At 47.1% G+C, this 21,485-nt stretch overlaps 1 long non-coding RNA gene across 4 annotated transcripts; it reads left to right on the forward strand.

Annotated features, from left to right (window-relative positions):
• The first annotated feature begins 506 nt into the window (after positions 1-506).
• On the forward strand, positions 507-21,192 carry LOC113953706. 4 transcript variants are annotated; one of them, XR_003529986.1, is made up of 7 exons: positions 507-953; positions 1,818-3,822; positions 4,360-4,453; positions 7,238-7,494; positions 9,567-9,727; positions 12,674-12,904; positions 17,655-21,192. It is a non-coding gene; the product is annotated as an uncharacterized LOC113953706 (long non-coding RNA). The 4 variants fall into 4 exon arrangements; XR_003529985.1 differs by lacking the exon at positions 507-953 and having other exon boundaries at positions 964-3,086; positions 3,744-3,822; XR_003529984.1 differs by lacking the exon at positions 507-953 and having other exon boundaries at positions 964-3,822.
• Positions 21,193-21,485: the final 293 nt, after the last annotated feature.

Genomic DNA, 21,485 nt, shown 5'->3' on the forward strand with positions numbered 1-21,485 from the left:
ATGGGCTTTTTTATTACCAGCTAAATAAACATGTTTCAGATTTTCGCAAAGTAACAAATCAAAATTTGCTTCTTTCCTGCAAAACAAATGTGCAAGTACTTACACTTGTGCTAAACATTACTATGAGTGTAAAGGCAGGAAGGCAGATAGTGGATATGCAGAAGTCTTGGGGATAACAGCTCTGTTATGTTTAATATAGTTTTTCTTATGTATGTCTTTTTTTCTACTTTGGTCTTTACACAGCTTCAAGAGAGCAAGAATGGTCTGCAGTTTTGCACTTTATTTTATTGTCTTGTTTTATGTTTCATACGTTGTTTTATTCATCTTTGATCAGCATTTGTCATTACAGGTTCAAATAGAGCTAGAGAGGTGAGTACTTGTGGAATTTTGCTGTCACATGTGAAGGATCCCCCTTGCACTCAGCAACTGCTGCAGTTTCACTGCCCTTGTTGGAGGTGACCAACCCCGTGGCAGAGTTGGCATCTCCCTGTGTCCCCTGGCACGCTGGCTTTAAACAGGTACTGACTTGCACTTGGAGCAGCTGACAAATGAACACGTCCTGCTGTAGCTGTGGTGGCTTCTCTCAGATGAGTAAAGCAGATGGCCAGAGTCAGCAAGTTCTTATAGTGAGGTTTGATGTGTTAAAATTTAAACTGTGATTTTTATAGGAAAAAAAACTTCTCTAGTTTAAATACTGGTTTATAATGCCCTCCCTAGGATGTGTTGTGCATTGTTTCTGCTCTCTCCCTTCTTACATGGTTCTGTTCTTCAGCATGTCTCCTTTCCCCAGACTGTCCTTTTTCATACTGCTGTTGTCCCTGTCATTGGCACTTGGGCATATTCTTACATGTTTCTTCTTTCGTTGGCATGCTCCTGATCTTTCTTGAGAGTTAGGTTGCTCCATTTCTGCCCTGGGCACTTCTGGACGATAGCAAGATAGAGCCCAGAGCATGGTAAGGCATATCTCCTTCCTTACCCAACTTAATTCTTTAAATTTGCAAGTTCTGTTCAGCAGAAAGGGCCTTTCTGGTGATCTTGCAGTTAGCCTCTTAACACCGTATAACTTCAGAGTTTTCTTACACTAAATGCTAGTAAGGCAGTAAAAATGCACTCTCAGCCTTAGATGGATATCCAGGAAAGTTCAAGTTATTGTTCAGAAGCACTGGAACTTTCTAATTAATCATGTCCAGTATTTGTTCTTTTGGCAAAATAGTATATATGCATCTTGGGATTGCACTGCTTTGGCTTTGACCTGAAGCAAGGATATAACTGTTAGTTTTGATATGTACTCCCTCCTCACCACCACCCTTATAATCTCAAAATTATTAAATGGGGCTTTATTTATCCTTTATAAGAGAAAACCCTTTTGAAGTAGGAGATAGGTATAGTTATCTGTGGTGCCCAAAACAATTATCTTGTCCTTCTTCTGTAGCAAACTTAGTTTTCAAGATGTGGCCTAAGTGTTTTAAGGCAACAAGAAGGGATGATTTTGTGGTTGAGGCACAAGGTCTTCATTAAACTTTAGATTCTGGTCCTGCAAAATTCTGCTAGTAATTTAGGATTAAATCCCATAGAGGACTTGGATGCTTGTGCTCAGTTCTGCCAATTGCCCACCCAGAACTGCAGTCCGGAGCCCCGATGACATTTAGGGTCTGTGAGGGATCCTGGCAGGAGAGCCCTTATATTACCTGATATTTTCATCTGGGTCCCTTCAAGATCCACTGTAGCTCTGCTGCTCTCAAATTCCGTATGGTGGCTGATAAAAGTTGCTGTAGCAAGCATGTCTCATCAGCCCAGTGCATGTCCTGTCCTTGCAGGTGTTACATGTGTGTGGCTGGGCCTGGAAGCTGTCCTTCTTAGCAGACACTGCTTCTTTGAAATGCCAGGTTTGAGGTTTAGCTGGAAGATATAACTCTGTATTTCCTTTGTCAGCTTCAGGGAATCTAAGTCAAACAGGAATTGAATGAGGGGCAGTAACTGTTTAATTGTAAATCTTCAGTGGTTTTGCAATCAAGGTAAAAGTAGTTACCTGATGCATGTGTTGCCTCCTTTCAACTCAATATTCATAGAACTAACAAATAGGGAAAAGAATAATTTTTGCACAATATTTTTCGCTGACAGCAATTGATTAATATTTCAGGCTACACAGATACATGTTTTCTAAACATAAGCCCTACCAAAGTTAAATAAAGATCCTTTGTAACTTAAAGCTCTAGGCAGATACAAGATTTTTCTTTAGTGCCAGTGGTATTATGATTTGAGAATGCAATTATTTTTTTTATTCTAGGCTGTCATGGAAGTAGGGCAGTTATTGAAATTTGTTCAGACTTCAGTAAATTTTCTGTCTATTGCCTAGGAATTATGACTTTTTGATACGTGATAGATTGAACTAAACTCTTGAAAATTATACAAAACCAGCTTTATAGTTAGCCACAGGAAGCATTTTTAAATTGTATCTGTCAAGTGCCAATATTGAAGATCAATTTTTTATTATTTAACACAGCTGATAGTTAATGTTAAAAAGAAAGGTTTATTATTCAGAATACACAAACTGTTTCTGACTTCAGGAACTGCTTGATCATTTTCACATCTCAGCGTTTTCCTTTTCTGTTCAGCCACAGAGCAATGCCATGTGCTAAAATGACATTGTGAAAGCTAAAACCTTGATGGTGTGTGTTAAAGAGATAAGGAAGAACATGTACCTTTTGAAGGGGAGTGCCAGTTTCTTTAAACTGAGTGCCGTGCTGATAACACTGTTTGCTTTTGGTAGCCTACTTAGTCCAGATAGTCTTTTCAGTGCTAGATAATCTTTTCAGCCCAGCCAAACTCAAATTCTGAGTAATTTGTTTAATAAAAAAATTAAAAAAAAAACAAGGAAAAACCCCACATCAAGACCTTAGAGCTCTGTAATTTGAGTTTTCTTGAATGTGGGCAAAAGCAATTTTGCTTTCTTATTTTTGGGACTGTTCTTCACTCATACAAAGAACTGTATGTCTGTTTCCTTTACTGAACTTGTGAAGGAGAAATCACTTTGGCAACGAACAGGGAAAGAAGTGTCATTCTCAGGCAGTCATGACACGGGAAAGGTAATAGTTAATTACTTTATAATGTGCCTGAGGCAAACAAAGCGACAAGTTTGTGCAGTGGGATTGTTTTTTCCAATGCCAAGTGCAGTTGAGGAAATAGGAAGGTACTGAGCTAAGTTTGGTCAGGACTGTTGCAGCATTTTTCCCCTCATAACACTTCAAGAGTATACTCTGTTTCCCTCTCCTCTCTCTAAGAACTGGTTAATTATTAAGCCTTGGGAGATACTGTCAGGATTGGAAAGATGGATGTGCCAAGGAAGAGGTACCAGAGCCAAGGCTGGGCAAGGAGGTGCTCTGGGAAGACTGACTGGAGGAGAGAGACAGTGGAGAGCCGAAGCAGGGCAAGTCCATGCCCGGCTGTCACAGACTGCTCTGATGACAGGCTCAGCTGCACTGGGCCTCCTGATGGTTGTCCTCTCTCACCCCTTCTTCTTTCCCAAGAGTGAGCTTTGTGCTGCTCCATCCGTGTCCCTAATACGGCCACCTCTTCTCAGCCACATCCTCTGCCAGATACAGTCCACCCCCCTCACTTAGAAAACCACCAAATGAAGGTTTTGTGAAAAACAGGTTTGTGTTTGCCCTTTACTAGCTAGAATCAGAATTGGTTAGCTCTGAGGCTTGCTCCCTTCATCAGTAGCTACATTATTTCTTCTTTAGGATCCAGAGTAGTCCAATCAAAAAAAATATGTATCATGCTGCTGTTCCTGATTGTCCTCAAAGTTCCACATAGTGACTGGTAAGTGTTGTGTACTTAGGAAACAGTTATTGCCATATTTCTAAGCACCTAGATTGTAGACTGTTAAAGATGCAGAATTTGAGGGGGGAGATGGTAGGGAGTGCAGGGAAGAGACAGGAAAGAAGCGTGGTAGGTGTTCTGACTCCATTCCCGCCCCAAATGAGAACACTGTATCCTCCCAACTGAGATTTTTCAAGCTTTTTCGTAGAAATTCTCTAAGGATACTAATTCAGTAATCTCAAAGGCAGTCTATTCCAGGGCTTTACTCTCCTTAACTTGGAAATTATTTTCTTAATCTCTGACCCAAGTTCCCATTTTTGCAGTTCCTTCTAATTCTATCTCCAGTAAAAGCGCAGGACATTTTTTTCCCTTTTTCTTTTTTTTTGGTTTTGTTTGCTTGTTTGTTTTTTGCTTTGGGCTTGGTTTGTTTGTTTTCTGTTGTCTTTGGGGGGTTGTTTGGTTTTTGGCTTTGTTTTTTTTTTTCTTTCTTTCTTTTTGAAGTACTTTTATTCTAACAGAGACATGTCTGTCTTCCAGTATATGCATTTGAAAGTGTTCTGGTCTGTGGTGCTGGCTCAGGAAGCGGGTCAGACTGGACTGAACTCTGGCATGAACAGATAGTCTGTTTCAGGTGGGCATTGCTGAATTAGCACGTGTATGGGATAGTGATTTTTGTGCCAGCATATGCCAACCTGTGATTCTCTGTTTCAGAGGGAGCTGCTATTGCTGTGCTACGTGCACACTGTTTGCATGATGAAGTGCCAGCCCTTTTGTGTTGTGGGAATTTTGTGTGTATATTCCCTCTACAAAAGGCTGATTGTGGTAGCATAAGAGAGTGTTACCTGAGAGAAAACATGGACCTTCACTGAACCAGCTGCAGTTTATTTTCTTACCATGAGAACCAAAAGGACCAAATAGCAAAATATGCTTTGGTCAGTTTACTCCTTTAGCTTATAAACTTATCTACTCCTTTAGTTTATAAACTTCTTTATCTGCTCACTATGACTTGAGATTTTCCTTATGCAGGACAAATTTCTGTGTTTCTTACAGATGATGCTCTGCCCCAAATTTTTCTCACAGGTCTCAGTCCACGTCCTTTAACAATTTTATTGTGATTCTACCACCTTTGAATTAGTAGCCTGTGATTTTCTAACCCAGATCCTGCCAATATTCTCTGTACCTCCTGTAGTGCAGTCCTGCAGGCCCTGACAGCCTGTGACTAATTATCTCTGTTCACATGGTGAGCCAAAGAAAACTGCAGGGACTGTCTGATGAGTTGCAGAGAGGAAAAGCAAAAGTCAAAACGAAACTGAAGTAGAATGAGATTCACAGACCTGAGTGAAACTGAGGGAGGACAGAGAGGCAGGGTGGGTGGCAGGGCTGGGCCAGGCTGGGCTGTGTGTGGCCACACAGTGCCTCCTGCAGCCTGGTCTGAGCACTGGGGCTGGGTCCACGTTGGCAGCGTGGCATGGGAAGGATGTCTGCTGAGGAAGGAGTGTGGAGAGCATGGAGACACAGCTCATGCACAGCATGAGGAGTTGGCTGGTGACAATAAACCTTTATGGGACCCTCAAAATGAGAGTCATACGTGAATGAGCTTACGTTGAGTCTGTGCTGGCTTGATTGAACTCTCACTTCTCACCTTGGTCAATACCTATTGGCCCACCTAAGGATCTGCTTGCCAGGCTCCTGTCTCCCACTGCCAGCACAGTATCTGTGCTGTGCTCACATTTCCTGAGTGAATTTGCATTAGTGGCAGGAGGATCTGGGCAAGCATTTCCTAGAGTTGGACACAAGACCTGAGATCTGAGGCAGGAGGAGACCTGCACGTAGCAGAGAGAAGATGCAAACAGGATTGATACATTCCTGTATTTGAAGGAAGCTGGTGACATGGAGGATAAAGGGGTAATTGGAGAACAAAAAGGAACAGATGACAAAACATCCAAGATCTTGTGCAGGGCCAGGAGTTGTACTTGATCTTTGTGGGTCCCCTTCCAACTCAGAGTGTTCTAAGGTTCTGTATATGAGTTGCCATGAAACCCTGACCCAGACACAGTTGACAGAACCTGCATAAAGCTTCTGCCTATATGAGTAAAACTGACAATTGTTTGGGCAAAGTGTTCCACCATGAGGAGTTTATTTCAGTAAATACTTCATGTCACGCACTTTAACACAGTTTTAGGACACTGCAGCCCAATGTACTGTATAGTCAAACTGTGGCCCTCGCTTGTGAAAAAAGCCAGATTGCTTGCCCATAGCATGATGTGGACTTTCTGGCCAAAGCTGACCCTGTTCCCCTTTTCATTACTGACACCACAACAGTTTTCCTCCTGGTTCAAAGGGATTGTACTGGCCATCAATATCTGCCTTATCAGGCTGCTCTTACCTGAATGAGGTGGAAAGTAGGGTGCTGCCATTGTTACATATCATAATAACTGTTCTGTTGAGGTGAATTTTGTAGTGTCTCTGGCTTCCAAAGCATTTTGGGTTACAGTTGGGACCCATTATGGCCCAAACTGGTGTTTTTGCAGACTTGGGAGTGTGGCCCTGCCCAGGCATCCTTTAGAGGGCACTGACTGACCTTTTGTGGTTCCACTGTTGGCTGAACATACCCAGGGACTGGTTGCCACTGAGAAGAGAAGGACCATTCCCTGTTCTTGCTCCCTTCTTCCCTTGTCCATAGGGTTCTCTCCTGTTCTCCAGCCCATGAAATCCTGACCACTTCCTTCTTAAGGGCCAGTTGGTTGTGTGGTTGGATTTTATTTTTCGCAGTGAGTTAGTCTGGGATGTTTTAGTGACTTAGATCTATTCCCAGAGTCAGAGCTGATACAAGATAGCAGCAGGGTGTGTGGCCCTGGGACAAAGGGAGGCTGTCCCTGTGCTGATAAAATGCTAACTGGCCTTATGGCCTCCTGTGGAACTATGTCATTTGCAGCAAAATTCTGGAGGAATAATTAACATTAATCTTTTGGTCACTCTGTTTTGCCCCAAAAAAATGGGGAGAGTAGAAGCAAAGGAGAAAGATTAAAGGGCTGAGTGTTGGTGAAAGGACTGAAGAGAGAGATGATGTGTCAAGAGGGACTTGAGGTCCTGGGGCTGGGAAGCAGATTTCAATGAGTGCCTAGAGGAGGGGGAGCAGACCCTCCAGAGCAAGAGCTATAAGAGGTGCCTGGGGCAGGACTAAATGTCTAACATGTTTGGTTTGTGTCCTCTTTCGCCTCACAGAAGGGCAGGGTCCAACTGGTGTGGCAAACAGGTGGTGGGTCTCTGGCTAAGCACCGTGGTCTCTCTGAAGACCCAAATTCCCATCCCACTGCTGCCAAGTTATCAGTGTTAGATAAAACATTCTTAGTTTTTTATGTTCTGTAAGGTCATCAATTTAGACCCCTAGGGCTGTCTCCATCCCTCTTTCCAGGTTTGCATCTTTCCCCTTGCGCTTCATATGAATCTGCAAAGAAAGAAAGTGAGCAGAGGAAGAAGAGCTCTGGGCTGGAGGTGGAGCAAGAGCTCTCCTACCAACTAAGATAACCACAAACCCAAAGTGCTCATCTGGAGGTGGTCCTTGGCTGGGGCTGTTCTTCTCCCAGCTGAGAGCGACTCTGCTCCCCCTGGCAAGGGAGTCAAACCTGTCCAGTCACCTGCAGCCCCAAGGTACAGGTAACAAAATGCCAAGTAAAGCAAAAGTTAACAAATTATGTAACACTGAACAAATTCCTTATCTTTCCTAGGAAAGATTACAATTCACTGCCTTTGACACCGGGGAGCTGAAGCAAACAGACTGTTACTCTCAAGCACGTGTTGGATTAGGACTGCTTTAGTCCCAGTCATCCCTGCAGAGGAGCAGAGCAAAAGCACTGGATGCTGTAGCCTGTGGCACATGCTGCTTGCTTGTGGGTGGCTTAGAGGCATCTGAAAGTTTTGGTGCTTTTCGGCTTCTAGAAATGTGCTCTGAGCATCCATACCTCAGTGTCCATCCATAACTTGCATGCACTGCCCAGCTTATGGGTGTTCTGGTAAGAAATCCCAAACCCTTAGTTGTGATGGTATGTTGTTCCCATGCAAGCTCACTGGGGAGCCTCCCAATGACTGCTTGGTGAGGGCTTCCTTCCTCAGGCTGACGTGTTTGGTAGATGTCGTAAGAGAGCCAGACATGGGTGACTGGGTCCAGAGAAATGAGTTACCAGCAGTCTATTCCAACACCAGCCTTGCTTAGCCTTGGCCAGAACTGGGTGCCTGCAGGTGTGATGTGGTGTAGCACGAGCTCTGTTCCACACTGAGCCAAGGGGCTGGGAGGAGAAGAGGAGGGCAAAGCATGTCATCAGGGCTGTTTATAACTCATCCCAAAGGGGACAGGAAAAAAGGGAGCATGGAAGTGGTTACATCTAGCCCAGCACTACAGACTAAACTCAAAATAAGAGCTTTAAAAACATCTCTGACACTCTCTTTGCTTGGCCTTCATAGTCTGGGAAGCATCCTGAGTTGCTCTGAGGCAAACCCTTCCATCCTGGTTCCCATTACACTCACATGCACCCTTCCCCCAGATCTGCACTTACTCTGTCTGTACAAGTGACAGACCCCCCTGAACAAACACAGAATGTTAGCTGTCAGCCGCTGAGGATGTGGCCTACGGACAAGCAATACGCTAAACATGTCTGTTTAAAGTGAAAGGTGAACCATTAAATGGCCAGTGATTCTTAACTGTGGTAGCATGAGCACAGTTAAACCCAAAGAGAGAGGAAAATTAAATGGAAACAGCTACTAAAAATGTCATTGCAAAAGCAATTCAAAGAAATATACAAAGAAAAAGGAATTGTCTTTTCATGCACTGCAAACTGCCAGTTTTTAAAAGCATCAGGAAACAAGCTGTTGAGTGGTGGGATGGATAAAAACAGACTTCCAACCTCTGCTGAGCTGCCTGGCCCATGAAATCTATCTCACTGCCAGCAATACTGCTGCTGTGCCAGAGGTGGTGGCATGGCCACCCCAGCTGTGCCTACGTGTTGAAGGGTGGCCTGTGCATGTGCTGAGTGGCACGTCATTTGCCACCAAACCCAGCTCCTACCAGGTGAGCTTGGCCTCCCTTCTGTGGACAGGGCTGCTGATGTGGGTCTCTCTTTCTTCTCTGCCCAGCCACCAATTTTCAGTAAATTTATCAGAACTCCAGTGTATCTGGGGCATCTTGGCGAAATTTGATCAAGGTTACCCTAGGGATACTGAGGACAAAAACAGGCAGTCAGGCCTCAGGATTATGCAAGCCTCTTGCCTTTATGAAATGCAGACCAAAAAGTACTCAGAAAAGTGGTAAATGGCTCTGGCTGTTGCAGGGTGTCAGAGACTGAGCTGGGTGATGCACTTTGTGGCACAGAGGCACTCAACACTTTTGCCAAACATGACACTGAATTGGGCATGCAGCACTGGAGGGGATCCAGTCAGCACAGGGACAGCCATCCCAGTGCAGATCTTCACTGGGTGGGAATCTGCTGCTGCTGTCTTCCCCTGCTCTCAGCCTGGGTTATGCCTATTGCAAGGTGTAAAGGTGTTCCACAGGTCAAATGCCCCAGTGCTGAGAGCAGGATGCTCAGGTACTTCAGTGGTCTTGAGTGAGAAAGTCTTCAGGAACATGGACTTGGATTTGGATAGACATGCAAAGGCAAACAACAGGGCTTTGATAGTTACAAGAATCTGACTTAAACATGGATATAGACTGGTTTCTTCTAGTTGTTGTTTTGGGTTTTTTTTCCCAGATATTTTTCTCCATAAGAACAAGCCTCTTTCATCCAGCTGCACCTCTCAGCTCTGTTGCTGATGTTTTCATGCTCTCTGCCTGTGGTACATGCTGCATAGGCATGACCAAGCACTGTCAGTGCAGAGCACTGGCAAACTCCCAAGGGATCTGCAGTAAACAGTGAGCATGGAGATCCAAAATCATCTTCCATATCATGTTAGCAAAGAACAAAGCCCAAGGGCACTGATGCTAGCTAGCATAGCTGAGCAGGGAGAGATGGGTGAGTTCTGACTCCTCCATGTCTTTTCTGACAGCACTGCTCTGTGGGGCTCATGCCTGGTTTTGTTCAGCAGTCCCTGTGCTCCTTTGTGTTGGAGCCAGCTTTGCATGGCAGCAACACAGCTTCCCTGGAGTGAAAAGGAGGTTAACAACAGCCTCTGCCTCGTGCAACAGTGCCACTGCAGTCATGGTACTGGTCTTCAAAAACAAGTTGTCACTCTTTTGGCTGTTGTACATAAAAGCAGTCCCCCTCTCCATCTTCGCAAGAGCTGGCTGGGCAGCTCAGACTTAACAGCTTATTTTCTCCACAGGAGCACAGCCAGGATATTGCCAGGTTGTAATTCAAAAACTCCCCAAATCCAGGTGGAAGTAATTGTAAAAATTGCCACACAAACTAAGGAGAACAGCTCCTTAGAAGTACAGGCCCCCAGCACAGGCTGGAGGCCAACCAGCTAGAAAGCAGAAGGACCTGGGGGTCCCAGTGGGCAACAAGCTGTTCATGAGCCAGCACAGTGTCCTTGCGGCCAAGAAGGCCAAAGGTACCCTGGGGTGCATTAGGAAAAGCATTGCCAGCAGGTCAAGGGAAGTGATCCTGCCCTTCTGCTCAGCCCTGGTGAGGCCTCACCTAGGGTGCTGTGGCCAGTAATGTTTTCCAGTTCAAGAAGGAGAAGGAAATACTGGAGAGAGTCCAGTGGAGGGCCATGGATGTGATTCACAGACTCACAGGTTTAGTTAGGGTTGGAAGCGGCCTCTGGAGATCATCTAGTCCAATTGATTAGGAGTTTGGAGCACCTCACTTATGAGTAAAGGCTGAAGGAGCTGGGACTGTTTAGCCTGGGGAAGCTTGGGAAGACTGAGAGGGGACCTCATCAATGTTTATAAGTATCTGAAGGGAGGGTGTCAGGATGATTGAGCCAGGCTCTTCTTGGTGCTGAACAATAGGATGAGAGGCAGAAACTGATGCAAAGGAAGTTCCACTTGAACATGAGGAAGAACTTTACTGTGAGGATGACAGAGCACTGGAACAGGCTGCCCAGAGATGTTGTGGACTCTCCTTCTTTCGAGAGATTCAAAAGCCACCTGGACACAATCCTGAGTAATATGCTCTGGGGAATGTCTGAGCTGGAACTAGGTGCTCTCCAGTGGTCCTTTACAATCTTATCCATTCTGTGATTCTGTGAAGTCTCCGCAGCTACCCCTGGGCTATGGGAATGTGGAGCTGAAAAACAGGACTGGCTTCCCATGGCTCTTCATTCTCACTTTCTGAATAACCCTGTCTATTTTGAGAGTGGAAACAATCCTGTATTCTGCTCCGGAAGGATCAACACCAGGAAGGCATGATCATCCCAACATAGACAACTCTACAGGAAGCTCTGCTGCTAATCACCTTTGGCTTTTCTGATTTCCTGTATGTGTTTGCCCCAACTTTACTTCTTTGTGATAGATGAAGCCTTCTGCCACTGTAGCCAAATGGTGTGGTTTGGGGGCTGGAGCACTGAAATAGAAGTCTTTCTCTTCTGCATTTTGTTACCTTGGAAAAGGATTTGCCTTTATGCTCCACCTGATGTTCAGTTACCTGTACCTGGCACTCATCTCAGCTCTTCAGTTTTCCGGCCTATCCCCTTTCCATCTTTGTTCTTATCACTGGGTCCACATGAAAGTCAGCATTTTTATAGCCAGGATATATCACAAATTCCCACTGCCAGGGAGTGAACAAGAGCCCTGACATGTATTGCTTGGTTTATGAGAACATGGGGTTGTATGGTGAGAAACTGCAGCAGGCAGGTGTGCAACTCCCTTCCCTGAAGGAAGGAGTTTGCTGTTACCCTAAACAGAGCAAGTCTGAGCAGCCAGCACCCTGTGCTCCTTCCTCACTGCCCCCCGGCTATGCCGTGGGGGAAGAAAACATGGTGGAAGAAGATTTTCTGGATATGCTGAGTCCTGGCTAAGACAACAGACTGCCAGCTCTTCGTGCAGGCAGGGCACAGATTTGCACCATTTCCGAGCACCTCTGAGCAACCTGCAGAGTACTCGATGGGTACTCCAAAGGGTCCTGGGAAGAGCTGAACCCAGCTGAACCCAGCTGCCCATGTGGGTGAAACCCCTCGCTTCTCTCACTGCCAGTGTTTCCTGGTGGTGGAGCACTCTGCAGCCTCCCTTTCCACCCTTGCACTGCTTACACCACATGAATCTGCAAATTGCTTCTCTTCATCCCCCTTTTCCCCTTTGCAAGATGGTCAGAAGAAAAGCCCCACCCAACAATTTCCTGTTCTCTGAGTTACTTTTTTTTTAATTTATTGCGTTGTCTTTCACTCAGCCTCCTGCCAGATCCCTAGCTGCTTGCCTGAACAGTTTGAAGCCCCTAGATTGCTGCCCCACTCTCTGCTGGTACAGAGGTTTATGGCCAGGTTGTGGTTGCAGAACATGAATTACCAGCTCTCAAGAGCCTGGCACAGTTTCCCATGTCCCAGCCCTTCTCCTGCAAGCAGCTACCAGGCAGGTTGTTTTGAGCCACAGCCTACTTTTTAAGTGTTTCCTATTGTTATTGTGGAGATTCTGTCTTACTGTTTCTCAGTCACTGAGGAAATCAGCTTTAAAGACAAACTGGGAGCAGAGAGGTACAAGCTTGGTCTTATTTAGTGCAGAATATGCCATGTCCCATCAAGGGGCTGGAGCACATGCTGCCTCCGTGTGCAGGTCATGAACCAGATTGTGCCATGAATCTGTGCCCAGGGACAATTTCCATACTGAACACCAGTAGCTATCACAACTAACATGTCAACGAGGGCATCACTTGAAAAGAAGCTGTGTCCTGTATTTTTGGCACAGTAACCCTTTCTTCTCCAGAGTGGCAGGCAACCAGACAGTAATGTGATGGCCACGCTCTGCTGCGAGTGGGATTATGCTGTTGGAGTCCTGCTGAGAAGTGCAACTGATCTGTATGTCTGCAGCTGTGGTGGGCTGGAGGAGGTGTACTGAGCACTCTGTACTCAATCAACGAGATCGAGTCCTTATGCCTGTGCAGATGACCTTCACATCAGTGGTGGGATGAACTTTGGCTTGGTAGTTAAACCAGGAGTGAGTATCTTGGCTAAATACAGATGTTATGGTAGGGACACAGGATTTGAAGCAATCAAGTCAGCAAGTTAGAATAACAGAATAGAATCGAAGAACAGTTTGGATTAGCAGGAACCTTCTCTGGCCATGTTGTCCAATCCCATTGCCATGGTCAGGGACATCTTCAACTGTATCAGGTTTCTCAGAGCCCTATCCAAACTGACTTTGAACATTTCCAGGGATGGGGCACCCACTACCTCTCTGGGCAACCTGTTACAGTGTTGCACCACCATCATCGTACAAAAATCCATTCTGTTTCAAATTTCATCCCATCTGCTGAGCTTGGCCTGACCCTAAACTAGGTAACACATTTCAGATTACCAGAGCTCCCAGATTGCTGTCCATCAGTTGTAATTGATGTGTTGCTTGTGCCACCAGCAATGTGTGTTAGTCTGAAACCCGAAAGAAGGTGGGAAGCCACTGCAACCACTCTGGAATACCGGGCTGAGTCTTTGTCCGTGTCTGTGTCTGTGTCTGTCCCATATCATGAGGATCTTGCAATGAAGTGCTTTTATACATCTGTGTCTCCCAACACCTTTGAGAAAATATGCAAGCAATAGAATGCTGCTCAGGCTGTTTCCTACACTATCTTTTGTGAACATAGTTACATCCTTAATGAAGCAGTCCCAAGAGGAATGAATATATGGTACCCTCTGTTACCAGCTTTGGTGTGAGAGCCAGCCCATGGAGGCTCCTCTGGCTCTCCTCCTGCCATTCTTTAGTCCAATATTGTAGTAGTGGCACAAAGACTTTCTCCCTGCTGTGAACAGGGATTATCGTAGCCAAGCTAAATTATACATCATCATCTCAAGTGTCAGGAAAACCAGTTAAAAACAATGACCTTCTCTATCTCCGGGCTCTTCCTCTGTGCCTTTCAGGTAGTTGCACCAGGAGAAACTGTGTTTCCTAAAAGAAGAGCCTTGTTCTCCACTGCTGTTTTGACCAGGATCGAGTGTCACTGGTAGCCTGCCTGCTGTGTCCCCAGGGAGCGCTGTGCTTGGGGCCTGCCCTGCCTGAGCAGGGGGTCAGAGGGCTGCTGGGGATTTTCTGCCGTGCCCTGCCCTCCTATGTCACTCTGAACAGGAGCCAGGAAGAGCTGGCCAGAGACACTGGTGCCAAGATGCAACTCCCAGGCACTACTGCTGCTGCTATTTATAATTTCTCCTGCCTGTGCCATAGGATAGCTGTTCTGCTAGGCTAGCTGTATTTTTTTTTTACCACTGATATCTCTTGCTTTGTCATTGTTTCCTTTCATAGGAAGCTTTTTTTTTTTTTTTTTTTTTTTTATGAAATGCCTCACTAATTTCTATAAATAAGAAGGGTGAGGCACATACTGGAGCAACTTAAAATGTCTGCAGTGAAAACCAGTGTCACAGACCAGAAGTTTATGGACTGTGACTCACCACTTCATCCCTCTGAAGAACCATTTCCAGAGATGGCAGTATTTGTCACTTGATGGCTCCTCCTTTATGAGTTGCTCGTGGCTTGATCCAGAGGGTTCCGGCTGCTTACACTGACTTCTGTGGGAATCTTCATGTGCTTTATTGTCACTTTGCTGGACCAAGGCTGGAGTGCTTGATGTGTGGTGTGACAGAGCCTTCCAGGTGGACCTGTCTAGTCACTGTCAGTTTCTCTGACAGTAACAAGGATCAAAACATTTCTCTGAAATCCAGTAACAATCCAGGAGGGAATGAGATCCTATCTGCAGGAGCTTGCCTGGAGAGCTGAATGGAAAATGATAGTCCTATGACACCATTTACAGAAGGCTGGTGCAAGAGCTTTATGGCTAATTAACGCTTCCTGCCTTCTTTTTTGAAAAACAGAGTTATAAATTACAGGTGGGATTGATCCAGAAGCTGGGATCCAGAAGCTGGGATCTCAGAAATTGCATATGTTTCTGGAAACATCTGATTCATGTCCAAAATTTGCTGCTAGTTTCCACTTCACTGTATTTCAGGACTGAATGTGGGAAAATGGGCTCAGTTTCCCCCAAAGTTCAAGCTGTGTGGGTCTGGACACCTCTCTTATTTCACCTCTACAACTACTACTTCAGGGGCAGGAACCTGTCTGGAGATGTCCTGAATATGTAAACCAAAGATATTTAATTATTAATAATAATTAATAATGAAAGAATCAGAAAGCAACTTGGTGTTTTTTCAGGTAATAGCTTTCATATCCCTTATATTAATTAACTTTCACAAGTGTACTTTGAGAGGCCTCTCTGAGTGGCTCTTTGCCATTGCCTGTAGCAGGAGGATAGAAAGCTGCTCTGCAGGTGCTTGTATGCCCATCAGCAGGCCCATTTGAAATTCCCTCAGATAAGTGAATGACTGCACATCAGAAGTCAGAGCAAGATCTAACTGATGTTTATTTGACAGACAGAATTCAAGCTGCTGGTTACAAGTCTACATCCTTAGAGGTCCTTTCTCCCAGCAGCTGCAGAATCCTCCCTGAAGACCTGGGCACCTTATTCCCCTGAAACAACAATGTAGGGTGGAAAGCCACATTTGGGGTGTGTTACTTAAAAAGGAGTTTAAGAAAGCTGTCTCTCCTAACTTGTCCTGTGATGTCACACATGTAGGTGACCACAGCAATCCGAGCAGCTTATTTTTCTGTGAAAAAGCTGATTGCTCTTTAGGTGACCTCTCCTTCAGCCTCCACTTTTTAAACAGTTAGTTGCCATCCCTGTTTTGTGAACAACAAATCCATGCAACACAGATGCCAGGTCACGGCTCCCCTGGCTTCCTCCCTGATGCTTCACACCCTTCAGAGGTTTTAGAAAGAAAGTAACAGCAGAACAGGGAAGGCTGTCCTGAACTGCTGATCTTGTTTTGCTGATCTCCAAATTGCCATGTCCTGCAACCTTCAGTGGCTAAAGGAAGCATACCACTACGCCTTTTAACTCACTTTATTTTCCTGGCAGTGCTGCCCCTCTGCCCAGGGGAAGCTTAGGTCCCTTGGATCTCCTACCATCCACTTTCTTGTGGTACAAAGTGAGGACTTCCTTTTCTTTCTGTGTTAAAACATGCAAAACGATGGTTCTCAAGGACAGTGTCACCTCTAAACCACGTGGTGCTCTGGAGGAATGTTCAAGATAATTCCCAGTTGAATAGGAATAACTGTATCAAAAAGCCTCAGCCTGCTCCTACCAGCCCAGAGTCCATCCCCCCAGGCATGTCCCCAGGGCACAACCCATCCCTCTGCAGGCTGACAGTGCTGTGCAGGGCAGCTGTGCCCCTGGGCTGGACCTGGGCTGGAGAGGACAGGCCGGCATTGCCGCTGCCATGGCAGGCGAGGGAGGCTCAGCAGCAGGGTGCCTGGCTGGCTGGAGCTGCCTTTCAAGGGCCACCAGCTGCATATCCCCTGTACCACAGTGCTGGGGATGAGATGGAATGAGATGTGTGGGAGCAAAAGCAGCCTGTCCCCCAAGCACTGTGCTACGGGTGCTGTTTGATCACCATGTTCATGCTCGTAATCCCACTACCAGTTTGTGGACAGTGACTAAATAACCCCAGAGGCAATTTTTACCTTTCACAGCACATGAGCTCTTTTTCAGCAAGATGACGTGGCCCTTGGGAGGTTCCGGCAGGGCTGCTGAAAACCACTGCTTCCTTCCCCTCTCCCCTTCAGCCCCACCCTGTCCCGTTCCCTGGGGCACCCGGCTGATCTCCCCAGTGCTGCCTCCAGCCCCTGGTAAATATACCAAGTCTCCATTCCAATTTTGTGCTCCCAATCCCTTGTACCCCCAGGTGAAGGACCTGGATGGCAAAACATGGCCCAGATAATACCTGCTAAATGCATAGAGAGGTCTCAGTGTGGCACGAGGCTGGGGAGGAGTGTTTCAAGGCCCTTGACAGCACATGGTCGTCACAGCTGAGCAGCACTTGGGCATGTCACTGTTGGTCCCACTCCAGGCAGAGGTGTTGGAGTAAAAGGCAGGCATCTGCCCATCTCTCACGTGATGATTTCTTGTTATGCTGGGGAATGTACCTGGCTATTTTCCAAAGGATGCTGGCAGCTTTCTGAAAGCAAATACATGTGCACCATCAAGAGTGATGCTGCCTCTCTTCTTCCAAAGGGGAGGGGGGTGAGCCCCAATTAATCAATTAGCACTGATTAACCATGAGGAAGAGGAAAGCTGGCTCAGATAACATATCCCTGCACACTGAGTAGCAGAGCAGAGGGTGGTTCAGGTCAGGGTGCTTCTCAGTGATAGCCTTAGACACATGGGGTAAGCTGTTCCTGGCTGCTTTTAAGTAGAGTAAGCATGAAAGCATCAGGGCTGGGCAGGGTTGCCCTGGGGGAGGAAGGGATGGGGAGCAGGGGCAGAGGGCCAGGGTCAGTGAGGCACAGTCACCCCATGGGCTTGCAGATTGCAGGCAGCTTGCAGGGCTGCCTTTGGGACATACCTAAGTTCTCCCTGGTTCTCAGACATTTATACTTTATCACTTTGATTCCTGGTTTTCAGCGTTCTGACCTGCAGAGTGGCAAAGGCAGTGCTGCAGCCCCAGGTTTGCTTGGTTGTTTTCAATGCTGCATTGCAAACAGACCTCAGAGGTGCCTGTCTGTAGTGCAAAACTGCAGGAGCACCTTCAACATCAGGTCCTCAGCACAGCATCCCAGAAATGGGGCAGGTCTGGCCCCATTTGTTGGGATGTATCAGATCCACTTCCTTACAGACTAACAGCTGGGATGCACATCTCTTTGGCAGGGAACTCTGCTGTGTTTTGTCCAGTTGAAATTGATGGCATTGCTGGAGGAAGGTGATGGCTGTGTGGGTGAATGGGACCTGACTGCACTCCTGAAGAGACTCATGAAGGAATATGGGCAAATCCACTGCCTGCCCAGGCTGAGACACTTCTGAGAGCCAAATTTTTATCCTTCACACCCTGAGCCTTGAGTGCAGCTGTGGCCTTCAGGTCCTTGGCTAAAGTCTTATTTTGCAAGGGAATGGCAGAGACAGACCGAGTGAAAGTGTCTTTCCTGTAATGGGGGAATCTTAAGGTGAGTTCAGCATTTGCTGAAAGGAATAACCTGGTATCTCTTCTACACTGCCTTATAAACAGCACAGAAGTGCTTACTAATTTTAACACAGTATTTTGTCACGTCATTATTAGTGGGAGCAAAACTTACAGCTGTCAGTGAACTCTGAGACACTTGTAATCCCTCCTACCTCCAGCAGAAGTTGCCCGTATCCAGCACCTCGGCAGAGGCAGCCTGAGACAGCCCTGTGCAGCCCTTCCTTCCCCAGTGTGCCGGGCTAAGGCTGCTCGGGAAACCTTGGAAGAATAACACGGTGTATTTGCTGCAGTATTTTAAGCACAAAGACATACCAGGCTATGATTATCTTCCATGTGCATGTGAACACATGGAACATAGTGTAATTTATGGTTATGTTAACATTGCAATGCATGAGCTGCTAAGGTGGCTGATTGAGCATCAGCAGCAGCCTGCAGGTTGGATTGCAGCAGGCATTGAAGTTTGAGGGATGCTCAAGGGCAGGTTCCTCTTGATCCTTCGATCTGCATGGCATTTGGTGAGGTCTACGTGGAGATGATCATCTCACCCTCTGTTTTCAGCGGGATGGATTGCCCTGGGCTTCCCCAGGAGTGTAATAGGCAGCAGTGGGTGGGGACTGAGAGCAAGTCACAGGAACAATCCTTGCAGTGCTGTGTGTGCCTCAGCCTAATGAAAGCCTGATAATTAGGATTGCCATTTTCTTTATTTTTAATTATGAGGTAGCACTTTATTGTGGAGGGCAAAAGTAACCCTGTAATTAGTCTGTGTGATTACTCAGTGATTAGCCAGTCTCTGATGCTGCAGACACTCGGGAGAACCCTTGGCAGGCTGTCACAGGTCTACGTGGGTTGGACGGGACCCTTGGCAAAATTTCCCCATCCTCCTGCTGAGGCCAGGCACAGACCAGGCAGGGATGAGGACAGCACGAGGCTCCAAGAACAAGTGGATGACCTCTGGTAGTGAGGTACAGCCATCCAAGAGACTCTGGCTCGGCTTCTGTGGGCTGCTGAAGCCTCATCATCCACATCCCCAGTGCACTGAATCCAGTTTCTTTCACCGCACGGGCAGAGGCTGGGTCTGCCAGCTCCAAGCCCCAGCCACGCTGACAACCCATGCTCACTGGGAGCAGCCTCCTGGCACAGGGCATTGCTGAGCACTGCAGTGACAGCAACGTCCAAATGGTTGAGGGCATCAGCCGAGAAACTAATGTGTTTATAAAACAAATTGTTTAAGAAAGAAAGAATCAAGGGGTGCAGAAGGCTGCTGTGAGCAGCCCTGTGCTTCTCAGCCATCTGGCCCTAGTCTGTGTTGGTCCCTGGGGTTGTTCCTCCCCAGGGGTAGGAGATGGCATCGCCTCTGCCCGGGCAGGTTGCAGCCTTGCCTGCCTCACTTGGATCTGAATGGCCAAAAAGTTTATGTGGTCACTGCAGCGAGAGCCAAAGGGGCTTCATTGGGCATGAGGGAGGAGAGCTGTCCATTGGTGCAGGGAGTGGCTTGGTATCAAGTGGCTGCCCAGTGCTCTGCGGGCTCCTAGCTGGGCTTAAAACATGCTGAATGGGTTAATTTTTCCTTCTGCTGACAAGCCCATGGCAGGTGGAAACCCTGTTCTCAGCTCAGCCTCCACTGCTGCCTGCACCCCACGCTCTGCTGGGCTAGCGTGGGGGTTTCTTGTCCCCTTCTCTCACCCCCGCCACGTTTGCTTCTTTAGCTGAGCCATTCTGGGGGCTGGCTGGTATTTCAGTCACTGAAGAAATTAGTAACTGATTTATGTAACATCTCGCGTGACTGACTGCAGGGTCTTCACAGAGATGCAACTGCGAACAAGCACACTATGGGCAGAGTAAGAAAAAGCGGCCCAGAACCTCTCCCACAGTGAACCGTGGGCCAGGCCAGATGCCACTCCACTGTCTTGCAGTGGCACCTGTACCTGTGCACTGTGGCTGTGTCCTGTTTCACTGCAGCTCAGCTCTGCAGGCGAGGCCCAGCAACCATGTTCCCGTGTCCTTCCCAGGACCAGCCAGAGCAAGTTCCTGCCTTGAAAAGGTGCTTCTTGTCCTCTGTTTGTACAGGTCTCAGGCCAGGCCCCATCCCAGCAGCTCAGCACTCAGCACTGAGTTGTCTCACCCAGAGCCCGTTCAGGCTGGCGTCACCTGCCAGCAGCACCTCTCCTGCCACCTCTGCTCGGGTGCATCGATGCCCAGGGGATGCTGCATGCTGCCAGGCAAGCTGCATTTCAGCAGCAGCTGGGTGCTGTCAGCTCTTGCTCCTCCTGGCTCCCTGCTGAGACTTTGGTGTCTGTCTCTTACCTCCAGTCATTGGTGCTCATGGTGGGGCAGGAGGGATGGTCACCCCACACATGTATGGGGAAACCTTGGCAGAGCAATGATGGGACATTGGATCTCAGTGTTCCCTGACTCTCCAGGGGTTGAAGCTTTCAGCTTGGATGGTCCAGGGGCTATTTTGAGCATGTGTGTGTCTCTGGACTGCTGGTGGCAGACCTGACATCCCTGTGCAGGAATGGAAACTCCATTGGTTCAGCAGGGGTGGGTGGGAAGGCTAAGCAACGTGCCAGCATCCCTCTCAGCAGCTGAGATTCAGTAGTGAAGTCTAAGCAGGAAATAACAAAGAAATGCTTGCAAATTAAAAATGCTTTTGATGTGAATAGAAATGGTTATAACAATCTGGATTTTTTTCATGTAAATAAGGCTCAGAAAATGTGTTTTTTCAAACTGACATGCAGTGAGCTCTAGTAGGTGTACCCATCTCAGGATAAAAGGAACAGAAGCCGCTCACTTGACGAACCTTAAAGCTTTCTTAGAATTACAAAAGGAATAAATGATCTTAATAATATTAACTCCTTGGTGGTCACCTGAGTCTTTGTGACCAGTATTCATCACATCCCAGACAGTGTAGTTTTAAGCTTGCACAAAAGACAACTTCAGATGTTCTCATGATCTCCTTTTCAGCAGCGTAAGGTATTGATAATACTCAAATTAAATTCCACCATGAGCATGTCCATTTCAGTAATCCTTGGTGTGGGAAGACAACCACTGCCCTCACCAGTGAAGGAGCGCCCTGTGGCAGCTTCCCTTGGCCTCTGCTGCAGCCTCAGCACAGGAGCATCCTCCCCACCGGTGTCTTGGAGGGGGTCTGGTGGACAACAGCAGGCGAGAGGAGAGGGTCGGAGAGGAGAGGGTCGGAGAGGAGAGGCTGTGGGAGCTGGGACACTCACCTCTGCCACAGAAACAGCTGGACAGGAGGCGTGGCCCTTCCTCGTGCCTCCTGCTGGTACCAGTCACGACAGTGCTACTTAGAGTGGCTCTTGCCCAAAGTCACAGCAGCTTAGCATGGCATGGGCCAAGCAGCTGCAATCCTAACGTCAGCTGTTGAAGCTGCTGTATGACCATGTTTATAAACAATGAAAACCAAAATCCGGATTGTACTTTTCCTTCCAGAAGCGTGTTTTCAAAGGCAATTTCGCAGACTGTCTTTTGATCTCAGTTGAGGGGTGCCACTAAATTTT

This window comes from Corapipo altera, unplaced genomic scaffold (assembly GCF_003945725.1).
Source record: "Corapipo altera isolate COAL_440 unplaced genomic scaffold, ASM394572v1 52b, whole genome shotgun sequence".
Classification (NCBI taxonomy): domain Eukaryota; kingdom Metazoa; phylum Chordata; class Aves; order Passeriformes; family Pipridae; genus Corapipo; species Corapipo altera.